At 44.3% G+C, this 24,945-nt stretch overlaps 1 protein-coding gene across 1 annotated transcript in view; it reads left to right on the top strand.

The window, feature by feature from the left end:
- Positions 1-206: 206 nt before the first annotated feature.
- TJP2 (tight junction protein 2) overlaps positions 207-24,945 on the top strand; it is a 117,466-nt gene continuing 92,727 nt past the window's right edge. Inside the window, exon 1 of the mRNA XM_027615434.2 lies at positions 207-406. The gene's annotated coding sequence lies outside the window, so the exon portion shown is untranslated. The remainder of the gene's footprint in view (positions 407-24,945) is intronic.

Genomic DNA, 24,945 nt, shown 5'->3' with positions numbered 1-24,945 from the left:
GCCCCAGACTCGGGCACCTGGCACCCTTGGGGTCTCGAGGAAGCAGGTGACGGCCGCTGCCCACCCTACCCCACTCCGGGCCGCGGTTCTCTGGCTCTCCGCCGCCCACTCCCCCTGCCACCACCCTGGATTTTTTTTTTTTTCTTTCTCCCAAACCTCCAAACAGGAAATAGCTTGAGTCCACAATAATACACAGGAGCAGCGACCGAGGCTACTCGTGCCCGCCCACTCCCTGGGCAGCGTCCCGCACTCCGGCTCCGGCCAGGCGCCGCCAGCGACGAGCGCAGGCAGCGCAGGAGATACCCGCCCAGCAGCCGGCGCCGCGTCGGAGCGCGTCCCCGCGTCCCCGGGAGCCGCCTTCGTCCAGCGCGGGACCCCGCCGACTGCGGCCGCCCCCAGCCCGCAGGCGAGTACCCTTCTCCCTCCCCTCCCCGGGCCCTGATCGCGCGCCCTGTGCCCGCCAGGGCTCGGGCGTCGCCGGGATGCCTCCCACCGGTCCGGACCCTGCGAGCGAGGGATTTGCGGGGTGTGGCGGGGCACTGGCGCCTTGGATCGGCGTGCGAGCGGAGGTGAAGGGCAGCGAGAGTACATGCAAGTTGATGCCCCCCCCATCTCCCTGTGGATTCGGGGTGTATTTTATTGGGCACTGATTTTTTTCCTCTCTGGGGGTGCCTAGCGGACTTCTGCCTCCCCGTCCTCCCGGGGGACGACAGCGCATCATAGGGTTTCTCTTGGGGGATCGTTTGGAAGTGGGTTCTGACCCCACCTGTGGCACCTACAGGTGCCTGGGAGCCACCGTCTTTTTCCTACCTGGCCTGGCGCCTTCTCCCCCAAGGAATAGGGACCGTTTCACTTTCTGTTGAGCTTCTCTTTAACCAGGATAAAAGGGCCTCTGAGTTTCTGTTGGCGCAGCCAGCGTTTGCGGTAGTGGAAGGGTCAGGAGCTGGTGCCATGGGGCCGAGGGAGGCGCTGGTTGGTTGCAAGCAGGTGGGGATTGCCAGCAGAGTCTCGGGCGGGTCTCAGCCACGGGGCTTGCAAACCCCGCACAAACGAGAGCCCGGAGCTGCCCGCGGGCCAGACCTACCCGCGAAGCCGCGATCTGTGCCCCGAGCGCCAAAGAGCCTTCGAGGGTTTTAACCCCCTTCCCTTTAACATGCGGGAAGATGTCAGTGTTCTAGGCTGCAGGGCTGTTCTATAGGGAACTCAGTCAAAACCGAGTTGGAGATCTTTCTGTTGGATAAAGGCCACTGAATTCCAGGCATTCTTCGAGCTTGAGTATTCTCAAGACTGTTTTGAAGTCTGCGGGAAGACTTTCTGCGAAACTGCCTCCCTGTCAACTCTCCTTGCGGTCTGTGGCAGCTTCCTAGTCCCGGAGGTGGGTGGGGACACTTGGGAAGCCCCCTGCGTCAGGACGGCTTTCTGTGTAAGTGTCTGAATGCATTTTTACAAACGGTGGTTGGCAAATAATTTCCGTCCTTAACCAGTTCACCTGAGAGGTGTGATCAACCCTCATTTCCCGGTGAGGGGCCCGTGGTTCTTGAAGGTTAGATGGATAGGGGCTCTGGGGCCTTGCGGGTTAAAGTGAGGTCCAGGGCACCAGCGGCTTCACCTGGGGGCCTGTTAAAAGTGGGCCCAGACCTGCTGGTTCAAGACTCCCCCGGGGATCGTTTGCACAATAACGTTTGAAAAGCACCGGCCTAGGGTATCTTGGGGTGAAGTATTCGTCCAGTGTGAAGAAGTTATTTACAATACGAACATTTTCATCAAGTCCTACATTTGAACCTTCATTTTGCCGAAGCAGGACAAACACACTTAAGCCGCATGGGTCACAGCCCCTCCACCTCAGTGTCAGGCTCCTCAATGAGATTTGGACATGTGATTAGCATACTAGCCTGTGAATTTTTTGTTTCTGGATACTTTTATTCTTTGACTGTTACTATTTTTTTCTTTTTTTGAAAATTATTTTAATTCAGTTAATTAACATATAATGTATTATTGGTTTCAGAGGTACAGGTCAGGGATTCATCAGTCTTATATAATACTCAGTGCTCATTACATCACATGCCCTCCTTAATGTCCACCCCCCAGCTACCCTATCCCCCCACCCGCTTCTTTTACTTATTATTATGATAAGATATATATAACATGAAATTCACCATTTTAATCGTTTTATTTTTATTTTTTTAAGATTTTATTTATTTATTTGAGAGAGAGAGAAAGAGATAGAGAGCATGAGAGGGAAGAGGGTCAGAGGGAGAAGCAGACTCCCCGCTGAGCAGGGAGCCCGATGTGGGACTCGATCCCTGGACTCCAGGATCATGACCTGAGCCAAAGGCAGTCGCCCAACCAACTGAGCCACCCAGGCGCCCATTAATCGTTTTAAATGTATGATTCGGTGACCTTAAGTACACTGATAATTCAACCATCCCGACTCTCCATTTCCAGAACTTTTTTATCGTTCCAAACAAAAACTCTACACATTAAACAATACTGCATTCTTCCTCTCCTCAGCCCCACAACTTCTGGATACTTTAAATGATATGTTTTTGTAGGGTGGAGAAAAGGCTGAATCGGAATGTAAAGTAAAAGTAAAAGTAAAATCATGTTCACAGAATATATATAAACATGTAAAGATTCCTGGGCCACTGTCCTGGTGGACATGGCACTATAGCTCCAGGTTCTTAGAGTACATATGCTTTCTTTTTTTTTTTAATATTTTATTTATTTATTCATGAGAGACAGAGAGAGAGGGAGGGAGAGAGAGAGAAGCAGAGGGAGAAGCAGGCTCCCAAGGAGCAGGGAGCCCGATGCGGGTCTCGATCCCAGGACCCTGGGATCATGACCCGAGCCGAAGGCAGACGCCCAACCATCTGAGCCACCCAGGCGCCCATATGCTTTCTTTTAACAAACAACCCGAAACTCATGAGGGTTTCCTTTTTATTTTGGCTGCAAAGGAATGGAGCTACCAGGGCTCAAACTCACTGATTAACTAGATGCACATTAATAACTAGATGCCTGGTGACATTTATCTCTATGTTTCTTTTAACTGGCTTTATTTTAGGTATCCCGTTTTTTTGGGGTTTATTATTATTTTTTTTAACAGTGACTCAACACATTTTTGAAAGTAGTTGGAATAAACCTTAAGGAAAAAGTTGGTGCGGGGCACCTGGGTGGCTCAGTTGGTTTCGAGTCTGCCTTTGGCTCAGGTCATGATCCCAGGATCCTGGGATTGAGCCCCGCATTGGGCTCCCTGCTCGGTGGGGAGCCTGCTCCCTCTCCCCCTCCTCCCCACTCATGCTGTCTCTCTCTCTTTGTCAAATAAATAAAATCTTTAAAAAAAGAAAAAAAAGGAAAAAGTTGCTTGGTAAATATAGGAGGAGGTCACAGCAAGGCTTCAGAAAGCAGATTTCAAATAATTTTCCCAAATACCCCATACTATGTATTTTGTTTCTGCTTTCATGTTAAATGGGTCTAATGGTCCAACAACATTATTTCTAGTTATAAAAATGTTTGTATAATTGAGGAAAGACTTGTAATAATGAAAGTCATTTGCCTGCATCTGCTTAAAATTGGCCAGCTTGTGATTTGGGGACATGCATTTCAGTGAGAACATAAATATGAATTGGCAAACTAATAAAAGTGGTTTCGTTCATGAGCTAAGAGAGTCATTGTTATGGGTCAAGGATGTGGTTTCAGGATGCCTGGCTGGCTCAGTAGGTAGAGCATGTGTCTCTTGGGATTGTGAGTTGGAGCCCTATGTTGGGTGTAGAAATTACTTAAAAATAAAATCTTATAAAAATTACTTTAAGAGGGTGCCTGGGTGGGGCGCCTGGGTGGCTCAGTTGGTTGAGCGACTGCCTTGGCTCAGGTCATGATCCTGGAGTCCCAGGATCGAGTCCCGCATCGGGCTCCCTGCTGAGCAGGGAGTCTGCTTCTCCCTCTGACCCTCCCCTCTCTCATGTGCTCTCTCTCTCTCTCATTCTTTCTCTCAAATAAATAAATAAAAATTTTTAAATAAAAAAAAAAGAGGGCGCCTGGGTGGCTCAGTTGGTTAAGCGACTGCCTTCGGCTCAGGTCATGATCCTGGAGTCCTGGGATCGAGTCCCGCATCGGGCTCCCTGCTCAGCGGGGAGTCTGCTTCTGCCTCTGACCCTCCCCCCTCATGTGCTCTCTCTCTCTCAAATAAATAAATAGATAAAATCTAAAAAAACTATTTAAAAAAATTACTTTAAGAATCTCTAAAGATAAAATCTCTTAAAAAAATCTCAAAAAAAAAAGAATGTGGTTTCGAATACATAAGTGATCAAGGATATTGGGAAGATGTACTAAACAGCTGAGTAGTGGGAAATCCTTCAAATTCTTCCCAGATTCTCTTTTCTTTTACTAAGATATTTGACTTTTCCTGTGTTACGACCTTTATCGGAAAGAAGCTATTGACTTGTAGGAAGGAACTTACAGCTTCCTTTCACTGAAAAATCCCTTTGAAATGATGAATAAAAGATAATTCAAATGGGCAAAATTAGACAAAAGTTCTCCCTTTTGAGGATATTCTTGTATTCGCAGAAATTCAGATTGTTGTCTCCTTGTAATGGTAGTAAGGCAAAAGAGAAAAGGTTTTCCTTCCGCTGCATTCTCTTCTGAAATAGCAATATAATTCAGAGTTTTATTTGGTGAACAAATGCTGTTTTGTAGTCCACACATGAGAAAAAAATTCCTTAGAACGTGTCCAGTGAATGGTTTTTTCAGTGATGCCAGGGGAATCATTTGGAGAGTTTAGTAAAAATGGATGACGTTGCTCATCATTCTCAAGATCTGAGGTTTTAGTAGCCTGAATGTTTGAAAGAACCCACTGGTTTCTGACTATTTGATTTATTTTTTATTTTTTTAAAAGGAGAATTTGAAGTGTTTTATTATTTTTTTTATTTTTTCCCAAAGATTTTATTTATTTATTTGTCAGAGAGAGAGAGTACGCGAGCACAAGCAGGGGAAGCAGCAGGCAGAGGGAGAATTTATTTATTTATTTGAGACAGAGCTAGCACAAGTAGGGAGGAGGGTCAGAGGCAGAGGGAGAAGCCGACTCCCCACTCAGCAGGGAGCCTGACCTGGGGCTCCATCCCAGGACCCTGAGATCATGATCTGAGCTGAAGGCAGACCCTTAACCAACTGAGCCACCCAGGCGTCCCTGGACTATTTGATTTAGAGTCCATGCCTATTGCAAATTAGGTACTTTCCAACATATTTTCGTTAAATCTTTATAATGACCTTGAGAGAGGTATTTCTTTTTTCCCTTATTTTACAGATGAGAAAAGTGAAGCCAGTTGTGGTCTTCCTACTCTAGACCATGGTTCTTTCCACTGTTCTTCCATGTAGAATCAACCCTGTCTACAAATCCCCCTTCACCTCCAAGAAGCTATGTATTCATTAATATCTTTTGGAACATCAGGTACTACATGCACTAGGTAGGTCCTTAGGCAAATAAAAAGATGAGCCAAAACTGAAATAAATTCCCAAAGAGCAAAGGATTTAAAAGTAAGACCTCTGATGAGTGATCAGTTAGATTAGACTTGGCTTGGGGCGCCTGGGTGGCTCAGTCTTTGAGCATCTGCCTTCAGCTGGGGTCATGGTCCCGGGGCCCTGGTCTCGAGCCCCACATTGGGCTCCTTGCTTGGCAGCCTGCTTCTCCCTCTCCCTCTCCCCCTGCTTGTGTTCCCTCTCTCGCTGTCTCTCTCCCTGTCAAAAAATAAGTAAAATCTTTAAAACAAAAAAGATTATCCTTGGGTTGAATGTAGCATTATTGTAGCTGGGCAAGATGTGGGCATTCTCCTTACTGAGATAGTCAGCCTTGCCATCTCTGTACATAGGCCAGTCAATATCTGTGTGGCACCCTGAGATGCTACAGAGTATAGAAGAAAGGGCACAGGATTTAGGTGCAGGAATAACATCTGCCCTGAACACCTGACTAGGGGGAGTAAACCTCATATATTCTGAGTGTCCACATTCCTAAATATAAAGGTAGGGGCATAATTATCTCCCTTTAAGATTATAGTAAGGACTGCAAAGAACCTTATTTGTAAAAGTGCTTGTAAATTTTATTTATTTTTATTTTTTTTAAAGATTTTATTTATTTATTTGACAGAGAGAGACACAGTGAGAGATCCACAAGCAGGGAGTGGGAGAGGGAGAAGCCGGCTTCCCATGGAGCAGGGAGCCCAATGTGGGGCTCGATTCCAGGACCCTGGGATCACGACCTGAGCCGAAGGCAGACACTTAACGACTGAGCCACCCAGGCACCCCAGGTGCTTGTAAATTTTAAAATCATAGTAGAAATCTATCTCTTATTTTCATTTGGGAGAAATTTATAATGCAAAAAAGACAGAAGAAGCTACATATTTGAAGTACCTAATACTTTTTAGTTAACTGAATCTGTAATTCTCTTCTTGCTTTAGGCCATTAAGAAAGTAATTTTATTGGGACCCCTGGGTAGCTCAGTCGGTTAAGTGTCCGACTCTTGAGATCGGCTCAGGTCATGGTCTCAGGGTCGTGAGGTTGAGCCCCATGTCCGGCTCTGCACTGAGCGTGGAGGCTGCTTAAGATTCTCTCTCTCCTTCGCTATCTGCCCCTCCCCCCGCTCACACACACTCTCTTTCTCTCTCTCAAAAAAATTAATAATTTTACTGAGATATAATTCACATGCCATACAATTCACCTATTTTAAGTATACAATGCATTGGTTTTGAGTATATTCCCAGAGTTGTGCAACCATTACCATAATCAACTTCAGGACATTTTTATTGCCAGGTATTCTAAAAAGAATACCACTCCTCCATGAACCTTTTCCATCTCCTAGCTGGCATCTCCCAATCCCTTTCCTTCCCCGTGCTAAAAACCACTAATCTACTTTCCATCTACAGATTTGCTTATTCAGGACCTTTCATATAAATGGAATTACACAGGATGTGGTCCAGTATATCTGGCCTTTTTTTCATTTAGCCTAATGTTTTCATGGTTTATCTACACGGTAGCATGATTCAGTGCTTTACTCTTCTTATTGCCAGTTAATGGTCCATTGTATATGTATGCCACATTTTATCCATTCATCTGTTGATGGACACTTGGGTTGTTTCAATTTTTTGGCATAATATTATGAATAATGCTGCTGTGAACATTCATGTACAGATGTTTTTATGTGGGCATATGTTTTCATTCCTTTTGGGTACATACCCTCAAGTGAAAAACAGATAATAACTCTGTATTTGACATTTTCAGGAACTGCCAGACTACTTTCCAAAGTAGCTGTACCACTTTAGACTCCCACCAGCAATGTAGGACAGCTCCAATTTCCCAACATCTTCATCAACACTTACTGTTTGTCTTTTTTATTTTAGCCATCCTAGTTGGTGTGACTTTTTTTTTTAAGATTTTATTTATTTTTATGTATTTGAGAGAGAGAGTGTGTGTGTACATGTGTGCAAGCAGAGGTGGGGGGCGGAGAGGGAGAGGGGCAAGCAGACTCAGTGCTGAGGGCTGAGCCTGCCATGGGGCTCTATCCCTCGACCTGAGATCACAACCTGAGATCACAACCTGAGACCACCACCTGAACCGAAATCAAGAGCCAGAAGCTCAAATGACTGGGCCATCCAGGCATCCTGTGTGATGTGGTTTTTTTGATTCATATTTTCTGATGGCTAATGATGTTGAGCATCTTTTCATGTGCTTATTTATTAGGCCATTTGTTCCTGACTTTTTTTCCTTTTATTCTTTTTAATTTTTATTTATTTATTATTATTTGAGAGAGAGAGAAAGAGAGAGAGCAGGAGCAGGAGGAGGGGCAAAGGGAGAAGCAGACTCCTGGCTGAGCAGAGAGCCTGACACGGGGCTCGATCCCAGGAACCCCAGGATTATGACCTGAGCAGAAGAGAGACGCTTAACTGACTGAACCACCCAGATGCCCCACTTTTATTCTTTTTTAAAGGAAAACTAGACAGAAAGAGGAAAATCAGTTTTTAATAGATTCCCTAGTTTCCATGGTTTAGAACACTGAAAATGTAAATTGAGCCCATTGCTCTTTTGAAATTTTGAAAGTTTTGGCTCATGCTTTTATTTGCCTTAGAGCCTCGTGCAGGTAGTACCTGATGTTCCAAAGGATTTGAGTGAAGAATTAATGAATATGTAGTTTCTTCGAGATGAAGGGGAGTAAGCAGACAGGCACCTATTATTCTACATGCTGATTTAATGCACACTAAAAAATCATGCTCCTCTCAAATGTTAATAACACACCAAATGTCTGCACATCACACCACACCAAAAAACAGGATTGGTGCTAATAATGGACATTTGAAACACTTTAACTAAAATATTGTTTGATATTGTGCAGGTTAATATTTGTCCATTCTACTTATTAAAATATACAGTAAAATGTTTTAAAAATCCTATTAGTAAATTGTTTATATATACAATATATTGTCTGTATTTTATTGGGGTACTCTTCATGTACCCCCAAATGGAGGATACACTGATAGACATTTTTGCCTGAGTTAGTTCATTTTGGTTTTTCTTTCCCAAGCTGCACGGCAATGTTTTGCTCTGTAGTCATGTGAATTACCTTCACGCTCTACAGTCACAAATTAATCATTTTTAAAAATACCTGTTGCATTTTGGAGGCCCACCATATCGAACTTGGGTTGTGCTGTTTTGCTCTAGTATTACTGGGAAATGTAGGCAGCATTACGAGAAATAGTGAATTAGGCTGGATTTAGAAACATTTGAGAATTGTTTGAGACAGACATAGGATAAGCAAGTGCAAGTGTGTAGTGCAGAGGTTCTCAAACATTAACTGCATCTGAATCGCCTGGACGGCTTGTCCAAACACATATCTGCAGCTGCACTCCCTGAGTTTTTAGCTTCTGATTTGGTAGGTCTGGGGTGGAGCTTGAGAATCTGCCTCTCTAACAAGTAATTAGGCAATGCTGATGCTGCTGGTCTGGGGATTGTGTGTTGAGAACCAGTGGTTTGGAGGCATTTGGAAGTAGTGACCTTGAATTTTACTTTTCTTCCCTTCATGGATTTGCTGTTCAGCTTAATAGCTTTAGGATCTGTGCTACTAAGTGTCTAGTCTCCTTAGTGTAACTGGGCATAAGCCGATTCAGAGCAGGGGTGCTGACGTCTGGGTTATGAAGGTCGGGTTTGCTACAGAAGAGAAAGCCAAGAAGGACGGTGGCAACCCAGCGCTCTGGGGTCTTCTGAAGCTGAGCTGCTCTCCACCCCTCCTGCTGGTTTCATGCAGTTCAGACAAACATCCCCTAATTTTATTTTACATTTACTTTTAAAAGAATCTTCATTGTATCTGAGGATGTAGAGCATTTCTTTTGAGTTTTGGAAAAAGGCCAAATACTGCCCAAGGTGTTCTAGGTTATCATTTGGGGGTACCTGTCGTTAGCAGAGAGGGTTTACTGTCAGTGGCTACGAACTAGCTGCTCAGCTCTGCCTGGCACTTGCTGGTCGGCCAGGAGCTGAGTTAGTCCCTTTACTCTACTTTAGACTTGTCTGTTTGTCCCTGATCCCACTCAGCCAGTTGCACACCTTTGCATTCCTGCTGGGCCCCTGTGGGCTGTCCTCCTGTAACAGACAGAACTGGACAGGAGACATTTCGCAATGCTTCTCCCGTGCAGAGACAGTGTCTTGGCATCCCAGGACCACCCCCAGCTTCAGCGATTTGTAAGATGACTCACAAGACTTAACACAGAGTTATCACTATGATTATTGTAGGCATGGATACAAAGCAAAATCGGTAAGGGGAGAAGGTGCACAGAGCAAAGTCTGAGCCCTGGGCTCAGAGGTGCTCGCTCTGCTTACTGGTCTGAGAACACTCTTTGCTGTTAATGCTTCTTCTGGCTCTTGGGGATACTTTCCTTTCTGCCTGATGCTTCAGATCTTTTTGTCAGCCTAAGGGATATCTGCATATTATTAAGACCTAACCCAAGTACCTTCCCTATGAAGGTTTTCCCAAGCTAGGATGCTCAGACAGAATTGTCCCCTCTCCCTGTTGTCCCACAGTCACTCACATCCCTATTACAGCACACAGTTGTCCCTCTGTTAGACTGGGTGATTCTTGAGGGCGGGGAGGCCTGGGTATTGTCTGTATGTCCAGTGTCAATCAGTGTTGGATAGGGAGTGGTTCAGTGGTTGTCCAGCCAGTGAATGAATGAGTGAGTGTTGGTTGGACTAGAAAACTCAGTAGGAAATCGACATAGTGTCAGCAAAATAGGCCTCCACCCTCAGAGCAGAGCTTACAGTCTGGAGGGGGAGGCAGATGGTAAACAGGTAAATACAAATACGTAATTAGAGACCGAGAAGTGACACAAGACAGCGGTCTGGCCCAGCTGCAGGCACAAGGGCGGCTGGAATAGGGAGACAGACGATGTCTGAACGTTAATGCTCTGAGCAGTGTCCACTCACCTTCTGGAGCCTGGCTGATGCTGGAGGCTGGAAGGACTGGTCAGGCAGAGGGCCCCACCAGGAGAGCCAGGAGTCCTCCGGATGGGAAGACATAGGCAGATCAAAGGCTAGCAGTGCCTCAGCAGCCAAAGGGCAGGACCGAGAGGAGATCTAAGTGGACACTTGGGGAGTCAAAGTGGTTCACTCCAGAGCACTGCAAATGGGTTGAGGAACCCAGGGCTGATTGACGGAGTGGCATCCATTGAGCTGAAAGACCTGTCTGAGCTGGATCTAGGACCTTAGTCCATCCAGGCTTCCATAACTGGATGCCATAGACTGGGGGGCTTAAACAACAGACATTTATTTTTCACAGTTCTGGAGGCCGGGAAGTGCGAGAGAAGGGTGCGAGCAGGGTGGAGTTCGTGGTGAGGGCCCTCTTCCTGGCTTGTGGAAGACCACCTTCTCACTGTGTGCTCCCATGGTTTTTCTGGGGTGCATGAGCGTGGACAGACAGAGTGATCTTGCTCTCCTTCTTCTTGGGAGGGCACTTATCCAGTTATGAGGATCTTGCCCTCATGACCTCATCTAAACCTAATTTACCTCCTGAACACCTCACGTCCCCATACCGTCACCCGAGGGATTAGGGCTTCAATTTCAGAATTTTGGAGGGACATATTCAGTCCATAGAACCTGGGCCAGTAAGTATTTGCTGAGTAAAGAATAATAGCACTTCATGTGGTCCAGGCCCTAAGAGTTTTGCCTATGTTCATAAAATTTAATTCTCACCCAATCTTAACAAGTGGGTGCTACTATCATTCCCTATTTACAGATGAGGAGACTGAGGCTCAGAGAGTTTAAAAGACTTGCCAAGGCCACTCAGCTAATTAAGTATGAAGCTGGGATTCAAACACAGGCAGTCTGGTTCTAGAGTGCAGGGTCTAAACCATTATACCTTGCTGCCTCTTTTTTTTTTTTATAGATTTTATTTATTTGAGAGAAAGAATGAGAGAGAGAGAGAGCACATGAGAGGGGAGAAGGTCAGAGGGAGAAGCAGACTCCCCGCCGAGCAGGGAGCCCGATGCGGGACTCGATCCCGGGACTCCAGGATCATGACCTGAGCCAAAGGCAGTGGCTTAACCAACTGAGGCACCCAGGCGCCCATCCCTTGCTGCCTCTTAATAAGGAAGTAAACCCCAGTATTATTAGGTGTCTGTCATATGCTGGTTCCCGAGCAAGGAGAAGTACTAGAGATACAAAGATGAATGGGACATCGTACCTACCTTCTGGGCCATCATAGAAAGCTCAGGGAGACAGACCTGTAAAAACATAATTTTTCTGAAGCCAGTTAAAATGTGTTGAGCCCAACAAGGAACTGTCTATCACTTTTCCTATGGGACATAGAACCATCAGCGGAGGGAAGTGTTTTCCTATTTCAAATATGTCCAATGGCTGAAGTGCTCACAAAAAAAAAAAAAAAAAAAAATCTATTGTTTAGGAAATAGTGGGCTGATTCATCAAATTAAAATTTGCTCTTTATTTTAGTAGCGTGTACAGTATAATGAAAATAATTACGTGATGGTAACAGGTACCCTAAACTTGATGATACTGTCAAGATACAGGTTGGGAAAAAGCAGAACCAGTTATGTAAAAAAAACTTTTTTAAACAAAAATTTTGGATAATTTCAAAATATTTTACAGGAAATTTGTTTTTTTTTTTTTTAAAGATTTTATTTATTTATTTGACAGAGAGAGACACAGCGAGAGAGGGAACCCAAGCAGGGGGGAGTGAGAGAGGGACGAGCAGGGAGCCTGATGCGGGGCTTGATCCCAGGACCCTGGGATCATGACCTGAGTCGAAGGCAGATGCTTAACTAAACTGAGCCACCCGGGCGCCCCTTACAGGAAAGTTTTAAATGAGAAGCCGATCTTGAGTGAGTGAGTGCTCCAGCAGTTACAGCAGACCCTTGCACTGACTTTCCACATGGGCAGAGTGCTGTCTGCACAGCCCCGGTCTTTCTCAGTTGTGCCTAAGAATTTGAAGTGCGATTCAGCTTCTTGAATTCCCCTTTTAATGGATTCAGCTTCCGCTACCAGAGACCTGCTCATTCTGACACTACCAGACATTGGCGCATCTTGAACACGGAGGATTTTTTTCCTAGCTGGTTTGCTATGGAGCCTGGGCTAGACCAAACCGCAGGCTGGACATGTCCAGGCCACCAGGTACTTCTGGGCTTTTGTCTTTCTCCATCACAGGGCAAAACTTCACAAGAGTTTTACATTTTTTTCCACTTTAGGCAGCGTTATGAGTTGAATTGTATTCCCCCCCCGCCGCCCCCCAAAGTTCATATGTTGGAGTCCTAATGCCTAGTCCTTCAGAATGTGACCTTATTTGGAGATAGGGTCTTTACAGAGGTAATGAAGTTAAAATGAGGTCATTAGGGTGGGCCCTAATTGAATACGACTGGTGTCCTTATAAGAAGAGGACGTTTGGGGACGCCTGGGTGGCTCAGTCGGTTAAGTAAGTGGCTGCCTTCGGCCCAGGTCATGATCCCAGGGTCCTGGGATCGAGTCCCACATCGGGCTTCTTGCTCAGCAGGGAGCCTACTTCTCCCCCTCTCTCCCTCTGCTTGTGCTCTCTCTGTCAAATAAATAAAATCTTTAAAAAAAAAAAAGAGGAGGTTTGGATGCAGACATGTACAGAGGGAAGATAATGTAAAGTCACAGGGAGAAGACAGCCATCTACAAGCCAAGGAGAGAGCCCTGCCTTGTGGTCCTCAGAACGAACCAACCTGTCAACACCTTGGTCTTGCACTTCCAGCCTCCAGAACCATGAGCTGAATAAATTGTAAGATTTCTGCTGGTTAAGCTCCCTAGTATGAGGTACTTTGTTATGGCAGCCCTAGCAAACTAATTCGGGCAGAGTAAGAAATTCTGCCTGAAACCAAGTGAACCGTTAAGACAGCTGCTATCACGACACATTCCACCTTCTCCCCCTGATATCCCGGGAGAGTGAGCCTGGGGCTCACGTAATCGGGTTCTTCTGCCTTAAAACTCCACAGTGTCTTCTGGGTTCATCAGGATGATAGCTTCAGGGCTGGTTGAGGCTCCTCCATGGGGCCCCACTCTGAGGCTCTGCGCCCAGCTCAGCTGCAGCACTGATTGCTGAGCAGGGCTCTGCCTGGAACCAAGCCTGTATCTGACAATCAGGCAGACCATTACTGTAGAGGGTTGGGGGCAGGCCCAGATAGATGGGGAAGTCAACCCCCTCAATTGCCAGGATTCCTTCTTTCCTTTAATTAATCTCCTTCCATGGCCCAGAGGACCTACCCTATCTGCACATGCTTAAACACATAATTTAAACTCTGTGTTTCCAGTTTTGATAGATTTAAGCAGGAAGTATTTGAGAGGCCCAAAGAAGGAGTAACCTAGCCGGGTCTGGGGGCGGTGGTGGGGGGGGGGGCTTCAACCAAAGGGAACTTTCTGGAAAAAATGAAGCCGCAATTAGTTAGCAAGGAAAAGAAAATAACACACACTTTCATGGTGTGCATTACATGTGCTAAATGCTGTGCATTACATGTGCTAAATGCTTTACACATGATGACTGATTTAGTTTTTAAAACAACCCTATGAGGTCAGTGCTATTATTAACCCCATTTGCTATGTAAAAACTGAGGCAAAGAGACATTAAGTGACTTGACCAAGATCACAGAGCTAATTAGAGGGGGAGCCGGACTTTAGTCCTGGGCAGTGTGGTGCCCTCAGTCATGCTGGGAGTGGAGGGTTGTGTCAGCAGTGGGATCGCGGGATTGTGTGAACTACACTTGTCAAAGCTGATCCCTGCATCTCAATGCTTCTGAGCTGGTGCAGTCCCTACCAAGTTCCAGAGACGCTGTCCCTTCCTGAAATTGCAGAGCAGAAGGGACTAATACCCTCCTAACCCAACTAGTGGCCAAGCCCTTCTTGACTTAAGCCAGCTCTTGTCAGTATTCTAAATTCTGTGCATTGCCTCCTCACTCATCTATGCCCAAGCAAGAGAACCGCTAGAATCCTACAACTCTAGGTTCAGAGTAGACACATAATACAAACACAGTTTCTTCCAAAAGCAACAGGGAGCAGATTTCCCGCACATGAGGAGTGGAATGTTTTTTATTTCTTAGGGATGAGGAATCCATGAATTATTATGTATGCACAATATTTGGGAGGAGTAGTTAATTAAGTGATTTTAATGTTGGCTATTAATTATTCCGCAGCAGAGGTTAAAAATGTGGGGACTGTTACAAGGAAGAACTTCTGTAGTTGGTGGGTACCACCTATGTTCTCTTTTTCAGGGTTTCCAACTCTCACTCCAGCCCCTGGGTCCTTGTTCCTTTCAGCCTGCCTGTTTTTTCAGTCTCTGTTTTTTTCCCCACAAAACCACTCAGCCTTGGGCTTTTCTGGTTCTTTCACTGTGTGTTGAAGGAAGTTGTGGGGGCATGGGAGGGTCAGAAGTTTGTAAGTGCACCTTGTGCTTGCCTGTAGAGAAATGAGGATTGAGGAAGGTTTCCTGAAGAGGTCTTGGGAGTGGAAAAAGGACGGATCACAGAGGTGTCAGGGAGGGAGGGAAGGGCGAGATGATAGGGATTGAATGCATATACATCATCCAAAACCACCCCCGTGTTGTGGTCTGACTCCAGTTTTACTGATGGTAAAATAGGTTCAGAAGGGTCAAGGAACTTGTTGGAGATCACTAGGTGTTAAACAGCAGAGGTGGGACTCAGATCGGCCTCCCCATGTACACAGCTCTCTTCCCTTCGTCAGGGGGCTAGTATGAGTGCGCATCAGGGGACCAGGTGAGGAGGGCTTCCAGGTCTCATGCCCGGCGAACCGGGCGGAGGATGCAGGAACCAGAAAAAGAGGCAAGAGGCAGCTGTGGCTGCAGGCTGGGCAGGGGTGATTTCAGACACGTATTGGGTTGGGTGGAAAGACAGGATTAGAATGACAGACTTGGGGGCATCCAGTTGAAGGTAATCGTTTAAATAAAGCCAGGAGTGCGTGCATTCTGAAGATGGCTGTGAAGAGAGCAGGCTGGTTTGGGCAGAGGTGGGTGAATCTAGGAGAGCCACAGCTCATGTTTGAGAACCCTTTGGTGATTCTTTTATACCATGGAGCCTGTTTTTCTTAAGTGTTCTGATAGATCACCTGAGTAGCAAATATGTAAATATATATTATATATGAAGATACTAAGGGGGCAGAAAATACAACCACGTGCATAAAGTCATATTTGCAGTAAAGCTTTAAAAAAATAGTGGTTTCCCTCACTCTTCTACTTTTAGTTAGGGTTTTTCTGGCTCCCTGAAAAGCAGACCACACCCTGTAAAACAGCCCGTTTGGGACATTAGTTCATTTCCATTTTTATACTTCTAAAGCACAGGAACAGTTAAAATACCCAGGGAAGAAGGCTGTCCGCTGTTTTCCTCCAGCAGAAATAAAGTAGAAATAATCAGTTCAAGGGAACACACCACTCTGATCTGTGAATTTTTATGTTCAACTTCAGTCACTCAGACTAAAGTATCCTTGAGTATCCTGACTTAAAAGCTCTTTGGGATCATGTAGACTTAAAGTTGTTTTTTATTTTATTTATTTATTTTTTAAAGATTTTATTTATTTATTTGACAGAGAGAGACACAGCGAGAGAGGGAACACAAGCAGGGGGAGTGGGAGAGGGAGAAGCAGGCTTCCCGCCGAGCAGGGAGCCCGATGCGGGACTTGATCCCAGGACCGTGGGGTCATGACCTGAGCTGAAGGCAGATGTTAAAGTTGTTTTTTAAATAGATCAGCGATTTTGGGCGCCTGGGTGGCTCAGTCGTTAAGCGTCTGCCTTCGGCTCAGGTCGTGATCCCAGGGTCCTGGGATCGAGTCCCACATCGGGCTCCCTGCTCCGCGGGAAGCCTGCTTCTCTCTCTCCCACTCCCCCTGCTTGTGTTCCTGCTCTCGCTATCTCTCTCTGTCAAATAAATAAAATAAAAAATCTTTAAAAAAAATAGATCAGCGATTTTTAATCAGATAGTTATAGTTGTAAAGAATTTCTAGAATTCGGGGCGCCTGGGTGGCTCAGTCGGTTAAGCGACTGCCTTTGGCTCAGGTCATGATCCTGGAGTCCCGGGATTGAGTCCCACATTGGGCTCCCCCTTAGCAGGGAGCCTGCTTCTCCCTCTGACCCTCTCCCCCTCTCATGCTGTTTCTCACTCTCTCTCTCTCTCTCAAATAAATAAATAAATAAATAAAATCTTTAAAAAAAAAGAATTTCTAGAATTCTAAGGGAATTAACTAAATAAATACCTATTTCTGAAGGGTTTCTAGACTTATAAAGAAAATGCCATGTAAGTATATATCTGGATGGGGGTATCTTGGCTAGATTTTTGTTTTCTGTGTTATCGTCCTTAAGTACTCTTACGAAGTCGTGTGCACAAAGAGGACAATTTTTTAAATGGATAAATAAATAAATCATAAAACAGAACAATCTCATTTATGGAAGAAAAGCAAATTCTTTCAAATTATTTGCAGAGACAGAATTCTTTTCCTCGTGAAAGACCCAATTTTAGTTTCGTGTGAGTTCATCATAGATAAGGATCACTTCGTAAGATGTATGTTAAGTGCATAAGAACTTCCTATAGAAAATGGGACTTTACAACGCGCCATTGGTAGAGTACCGTGTCACTTCCGCCCGTGTGAAAGGGTGACGAGGGCTAGACAAGGACTAGCTGCCCGTGGGCGACGAGTTTAAGTTGAGTTTTTGTGTTGCTGCCAGCTCAGCCTTCACTTCTTATTTGAGAGGGCTGTATAGTAGTTTTTATCACACGTCATTAGAAATACAATTTGTTAGAACAAAGACTTGTGTAAGTATAATTACATCTCCCTGTATGATTAAATGAGGGCTGTATTGTAGCTCTTTTCAGCAGTGGCCGCTGTAGCAAAACCAAGGTCAGCCCATAAAAGAATTCCTGTGACTAACTAGTACTAATTGTTTACAGAACAACCAGTGGGAGTAATATTCAGGAATATTATGGAAATGAAATATTCCGAGACCAAGTGGTTTATCCCTTGTTTTCACCACTCTGTTGGGGTTAGATTATATTAACTGTTTAGTCAGGCAAGTGAAGTGGCAGCTCTTAGTCTTTTGTTGTTACTGAAATAGAACTCTGCATTCGTCTGGTCAGGCCTCTCATCTTCTAAATGGGAAACTGAGGCTTAAGGAGAGACTGAAGGGTTGTTTAGGCCACCGACCTTCAAACATTTTTGCTCACATACGCTATTCACTTTTTTTTTTTTTAAAGATTTTATTTATTTATTTGACAGAGAGAGACAGCGAGAGCAGGAACACAAGCAGGGGGAGTGGGAGAGGGAGAAGCAGGCTTCCCGCTGAGCAGGGAGCCCGACATGGGACTCGATCCCAGGACCCCGGGATCATGACCTGAGCCGAAGGCAGACGCTTAACGACTGAGCCACCCAGGCGCCCCCATTCACGTTTTTAAGCACACCCTACAATAGTAATTTATAACTGGCATATCTTTGTAACTTTAAAAAAAATTTTATTTTTATTTTTGATAGTTAACATATAGTGTATTATTAGTTTCAGGGGTAGAATTTAGTGATTCATCAGTTGCATATAACACCCAGTGCTCATCACATCACGTGCCCTCTTTAATGCCCATCACCCAGTTACCCCATCCCCTTGCCCACCTTCCCTTCAGTAAACCTCAGTTCTATAACTGGCATATCTTAATGTAATTTAAAATATATAGTTCTCAAAGTAAATATTATGACTATTTCAAAATAAGCACTCAAGCTAAGTTTTTAATGGATGAGAGAAAATAGGAAACAGATGGTTTAATTTTTTTTTCCATACCCCAAAGACTTTTGGTGTGTACACTCCACTTTGGAGACCACTGATCAAGGCCATTCAGGTTAAAATAAAAAGACAAAGACAAAGAAACTTGATATTGAGGAAAGAGAGAATCTGTAGAAGAAGGGTTCAAGATTTGGCAGGATGGGGAAGAGTTTGGGACACTTATTTACTATGGATATCTAGGTTAATCAGGATTAACCCATAATGCTTCCCTCCTCTTTTACTTCCCTTTTATGTCTGAGTCTGTTTAGACAAGGACTAGCACAACTCCTATAGCATAATCAATGGAAAAAATATAGCTCGAAGAAGTTGGTCAGGGAGGTGGATAAGTCAGAACTTCTGAGGGACAGAAAGGCAACTAAAACGAAATTTCACAGGGGCGCCTGGGTGGCTCAGTCGTTAAGCGTCTGCCTTCAGCTCAGGTCGTGATCCCAGAGTCCTGGGATCGAGCCCCACATCGGGCTCCCTGCTCCGCGGGAAGCCTGCTTCTCCCTCTCCCACTCCCTCTGCTTGTGTTCCCTCTCTTGCTGTGTCTCTCTCTGTCGATAAATAAAATCTTTAAAAAAAAATGAAATTTCCCGAAAGTCAATTATTAACTTGGATAAAAGTATAAGTGGGATCGCCTGGGATGACCGTGGCCTTAGGCATCGCTGGATCCAGAAGCTCAAGTGAAATCATCGCATCTCTGTTGGTACAGTTCTTCCTAAGTGCTAGTGATGAGCCCTGTCACGCGGCATGGAACATGTGCGCCAACAGGCCTGGCATCCTATCTCCCCTGGTTTGCAGCTCGGACTGGAAGGGGGCATTTTGCTGATTGTCAGATTTTCGTCCCAGGAAGACCATGACTCATCAGGTGGGCCGCTGTGATGGACAGCCCGCCGTTAGCCCATGGAAAGAGGGCAAGAAAGGTCTTCCAAGCTGAGGGGAGACATTTGCAACAACAAGGAGGGGGTAGAGTCTGACCATTGTTGTGTTCTAGAGGTATTTGAAAAAGATATTAAAAAAAAAACTCAAACAGAATTGTTTCTCTATTAATTAATTAATCTTTGCTCTTGACTCAAGCAAGGAGTTTACAGCATTTAGAAATGCCTTGCTAGAAAGTGACGACTGGAACTCCTTATTTGTCAAAGCACAGCTTTTTGGGTAGAGGTATTTGTAGAAGGAGCAAATCAGTTTCTGATTTTAGTTCATCCAGAGGCATGCAGGCTTTTTGGACCAATTATTTCCAGACCTTGAGATAATCACCTCCTGTGCCATTAGTACTTGAAGGATTAGCAGCCTCAAAGACTTATGGGCGGATTAATTGGGGAGTGTACTTTAGATTGCTGTGTTTAGAACCATGGTTGTCCTGCAAGTCATTTTCATTAGTGCTTATTCAAAATTCTTTAGCCTTATATAATACTGACGTTGCAGGGAAATCCGAACGAGCCTTTTCTTTTTTTTATTTATTTGTCGCTTGGCCTCAGCCTTGCCACTACCCTCACCCCACACTGTAGAGTTTAATAGCTTGAGCTAGGGGGACACAGAACATCTAAAAATGCAGGGGCTTTGGGCAGTGCAAAGATTCCTTCCTTTGCTTCCGCTGATCAGTGCCTGAAATTTACATTACCTTGCACTGAGAGAGACAAGATGAGGTACAAGAAATACATGGCTATCTTGGAAGCCGCAGTTGGTATCACCCCACTGAATAAAAGAGAGCTTCTTCCTGAGAGCAGAAGACATGTGAACCTCTGGCAGCACCCCGGGTAAGCAGAGGAGGGCAGAAGATGCTTTGTGTGTGTTTGGGGGGTCTCGACGGAGGAAAGGGTCATCCCCGTCTTAAGGGTAATAGATGGTGAGTTCTTCACTGAGAACTTGTTTCTTCCTGGCACATAGGGCCTTGCCAGACTGAATTAAAATAGTAATAAAATTCATGGTAATAATAACTCTAAGAAAAACTCTAGTCTAACAGCCAAGAAGATGCGGTAATAGGTGTTTTTACATTCGGATATTTTAATTTTCTGATTTTGACTTTTTTTTTTACATGGTCTGTACATATAGCAGTTCTTAAAGATGAATTAAATGTGCCTTATTTTTTTCCTACGATGTAAGTATTTTTCTGACTAAAGTGCACATGTGGAATGTTTTAGGTAAATACTTTTTATTTTACTTTACATCTTTTTCTAATGCCCCACTAATTTACCATGCTGAAGAAGGGTTTAGATGTTTTTTTCTGAATGGTTAGAGGCCTCGATCCCTGCTTTCTTGTCTAAAGTCCCTTCTTTTGTGTCTTTTACACATTGAAGAGAAGTTTAATTTAAGGTGTCTATATGGCAGATAGTATTTTTAAGGACTGAATTGAATTTGTTTTTATTTTTACATTGTTTTAAAGATTTATTTATTTGAGAGAGAGAGACGGTGTTTGAGCATGGGGAGTAGGAAGTAGGGGCAGAGGGACAGGGAGAATAGAATCGCAAGCTGACTCCCCACTGAGCAGGAACCCAACATGGGGCTTGATCCCATGACCCTGAGATCACAACTTGAGCCAAAACGAAGAGTTGGATGCTTGACCTACCGAGCCACCCAGGTGCCCCTGAATTGAATTTTTAAACTGAATGAACCACATATTGGCACTCACTCAGGGATCAACTTGAGGCATCTGTGTAGCTAATGATATTTCTTTTTAAAATTATTTATTTATTTATTTATTTATTTGTCAGAGCGACAGAGAGAGAGCACAAGCAGGGGGAGTGGCAGGCAGAGGGAGAAGCAGGCTCCCCACTGAGCAAGGAGCCCCATGCAGGACTCCATCTCAGAACCCTAGGATCATGACCTGAGCCGAAGGCAGACGCTTAACTGACTGAGCTGCCCAGGCGCCCCAGGTCACTAGCTTATTTTTATCATATAAACAATATACATTCATTAGACAAGATTTAGAAAATACAAGAAAGGGGGTGCCTGGGTGGCTCAGTCGTTAAGCGTCTGCCTTCGGCTCAGGTCATGATCCCAGGGTCCTGGGATCAAGCCCCGCATCGGGCTCCCTGCTCAGCGGGAAGCCTGCTTCTCCCTCTCCCACTCCCCCTGCTTGTGTTCCCTCTCTCTGTCTCTCTGTCAAAATAAACAAAATATTAAAAAAAAAAAAAGAAAAGAAAAGAAAATCAGGGGAAATATCATCCGTAATCCCATCTCCCTAAGAGAATTACTATCATCATTTAGGTCAGAAATTTTCAATGGAGGCGTGGGAGGGGGTGGGATTTGCCCCCCAGGGCACATTTGGCGACATCTGGGGAGTTGCTACAGGTATCAAGTGGGTGGAAGTCAGGGATGCTGTCCAACATCCTAAAATGGATAGGACAGCCGCCTTCCCCCCCAACAAAGAATTATCCAGCCCAAAATGTCAATACTGCTACTGTTGAGACATTTGATTTAGGTAGATTTTCTTCCCACCTGTAAAAGGTAGTTTTTATTATTAGAAATACAGTAGCTATTTCTTGAAGAAATTTTAGGGATGCTTTCGAATGGAATCCTGAGGCATCATCATCATTATTATTCATTGTTTTACTGTGTCTTGAGAGGGAAAGGAAGTGTATATAGGCACCAAGAGGGCAAGGGGTATATAGTGACCCTGGGACAGTCCATGTGAGTTAATGTTTAGTGAGGGCCATGGAAAACGTCGTAATGGCCAAATTGTGATTCTTTATTTTTATTTTTTTAACCTTCTAAAAATTTTTAATTCAATTAATTAACATTTAATGTATTATTGGTTTCAGAGGTACAGGTCTGTGATTCCTCAGTCTTATATAATACCCAGTGCTCATTACATCACATCAAATTGTGATTCTTTAAGTAGCCCCTGGAGATGGGACATACCGTAGACTGGACTTCTGTCCCAGAATGACAGAAGTTTAGAGCTGGGAGGACCTTTTGTCAGGGACAGCAGACAGGTTTCCTGTGGCATGCCAAAGTCAGTTGATGTGTGGGTTGCTGAGAGTGTCGAGTTAGAGGGGGCACCCAGGTCAAGTCTGGGCTTAGCAGAAAAGAAATATTGTGATTGGTGAGGGACGTACTAATACAGAAAATTGGAGAGGTGCAACACAAGGTCTATATCTTCATCACTCCCTAATTCTAATTCGGTCTTTGATTTTTACAAGTGTGAAACCAAGACTCATTTGAGTCACCACGACCGAGGGCTTGGCCCTCAGATAGCAACTGAATGTTCTTGGTTTCTGGCTCAGGATCAGTCCTTAAGGGATTCTCCCTAAACAGACCCACACGATTCAGATGTGTAAATGGATTGCCACATTATTCATTTCTTTTAGGAGATAACCTTTTCTAGCTATTGGAATGAGTAAATACCCTAAGTAGAACCACCTTTACTTCTCATTTCCCCAAGTCAAGCCAAACAGAAGTCAAACTATTCACTCCAAAGTGATTCTTAATAAAGTTGAACGTTGTCTCTCTCTCTCCCCTTCTCCCTCTCTTTCTCGTTCTCTCTTTTTTTTAAGAGAACATTCCCTGAAGCCTGATGAAAGAGCACTATGTCACAGGACAACGAGATCTTTCTTTTATCTGTAATACTTTGAGTACTTTAAATACACACGAACTAAACATTGTTTTGCTGGTTCTCATTCTTTTGTTTGCTGACTCCCTTTTCACCTAACAACAGTCTTCCTTTGGACATGGGACTATCCTTCACTAAGCTTTTAGTAAAATCTCTTTTCTGGGTAACCTAGCAGGGGCTCTCTCCTACTGATGAATTTCACTAATTAGTTCTCAATCTTTCAGAGTCACTCTGATGTCTTATTTCTCACATCTTAATGTACGTACGAGTCACTCTTAAAATGCAGATTCTAATTTTGTAATTATGGTGGGGCCTGGGAGCCTGCATTTTAATTAGCTTCCAGGTCCTGCTGTCAGCCCAGGTGATGACTGGTGGATTGTCCAGGTGATGATGATGGTTCAGTCCATGACCCACACTTTGAGGAGCAAGCACCTTGAGAAGTGCTTTCCATGAGCATACTTGCTTTCATCTTGACTTCAAACTTTTTTTTTTTAAGTTTTATTTAAGTAATCTCTAGACCCCACGTGGGGCTCAAACTCAAAACCCTGAGATCAAGAGTCACATGGTCCTCTGACTGAGCCAGCCAGGCGCCCCGACTTCAAACTTTTCTGATCTTCCTGAGGGCTTGCAGTCCCAATACCTCCGCCTCCCCCCACCACCCCGCCCCAAATCAAGCCCATCTTGATTTGCTGGCCATTTATTTATCTTTGGAAGTAATAATAGAAACCATGCATGGGCCGGGCTCTAATCCTGTTGCTTGCTTTGTAGGATGTCCTTAGAGATGACACTGGTAAGAAGGCAGGTGGCTGGCTGTACTTCTGTGGAGGGAAATCTGCCCATGCGCCTTCTGACCAGAGATCCCTATTGGGCTGGTTGACTAAATAAGGAAGCTGATATTTTTTTCCAAGAATTTAGGTCCTTTCATTCTTTTTAAGAAATATTACAATTGCTGCAACGTGTAATACTGCATAATATTCAAGAGCAGCTGCTTTTGCATTTTAAAACATAATTGGAAGTCGGGTCATGATTCAGTTTTCAAAACCTCAAGGAATTCATTGGCCACCGGTGTCCTCTTTTGAGTACTTTGTCTTGCTGTCTGCAAACAGGGCTGTGCCTGGACTTCTCCTCTGTAAACTGTAGGCACATGATAGGCCCAAACCACCAGCTACCCACCAATTGGCTGCATGTTGCAAGTTCACTGAAGCACAGTTTGGATGGCTTCTGCAGGTGTGTGTTTATCCCGATACCCAGCACATGGTAGGTGCTCAGCAAAGATTTGCCTGTGCTTAACTCAGTGTCAGTATAGCCACAAATAAAGAAAAAAAAAATGTTTAGAGGAATTAACATTCAAACACAAAAATACTGATCCGCCTATGGATTTTCCTTTTAAAACTTTGTCAAGTTTTTCATGTTACCTGACATTAATTTTACGTATCTGTCAATACTCTTGAAAACAAAGAATATAATTTAGTTCTTTCTCAAGCTATTTCTAAATTTAAAAGTAGCCCTAAACCAATATTGGTATATTTTAGAAATGGTTGATTGTTATTGGTGGCTCCAACACATGTCAAAAACCTTGGGAATCTTATCAAAGAAAGTTAAAACCAAGATGTTTTAGAAATGCAGAAAACTGATTTAATTAAAAAGCAATCTGATTCAATACAAGAAGCAAGCACTTTTTGGAGCTGATACCTGTAGAAAAATTTATGAAGGCCAAAGCATAACCAAGCCCATCTTGATTTGCTGGCCATTTATTTATCTTTGGAAGTAATAACAGAAACCATGCATGGGCTGGGCTCTAATCCTGTTGCTTGCTTTGTAGGATGTCCAGATGGCCTTGCTTTAGCCAGTGTCTACATTTCCTGCTGATCCTTGTAGGAGAAGGGAAATGTGTCCCCTGCCTGTATAAATAAAATCGACACTATTCTTTATTTCTATTTCATTGTGTAGGGAGTGTTTTGCATAGATACCACAATATCACTTTGTCTAGCAAACAGAAGAGTATGTCCAGAACTGGTGAGAAGCCACATTCTTCCTCCCACTGGACATGACTGCCCTGTGTGAAGCTGCCGGGGCCCAGGCCTCG

The sequence above is a fragment of the Zalophus californianus genome, chromosome 13 (assembly GCF_009762305.2).
Source record: "Zalophus californianus isolate mZalCal1 chromosome 13, mZalCal1.pri.v2, whole genome shotgun sequence".
Lineage (NCBI taxonomy): Eukaryota > Metazoa > Chordata > Mammalia > Carnivora > Otariidae > Zalophus > Zalophus californianus.
Note: the sequence above shows the minus strand (reverse complement) of the source record. Positions and strands in the feature narration are given on the sequence as shown.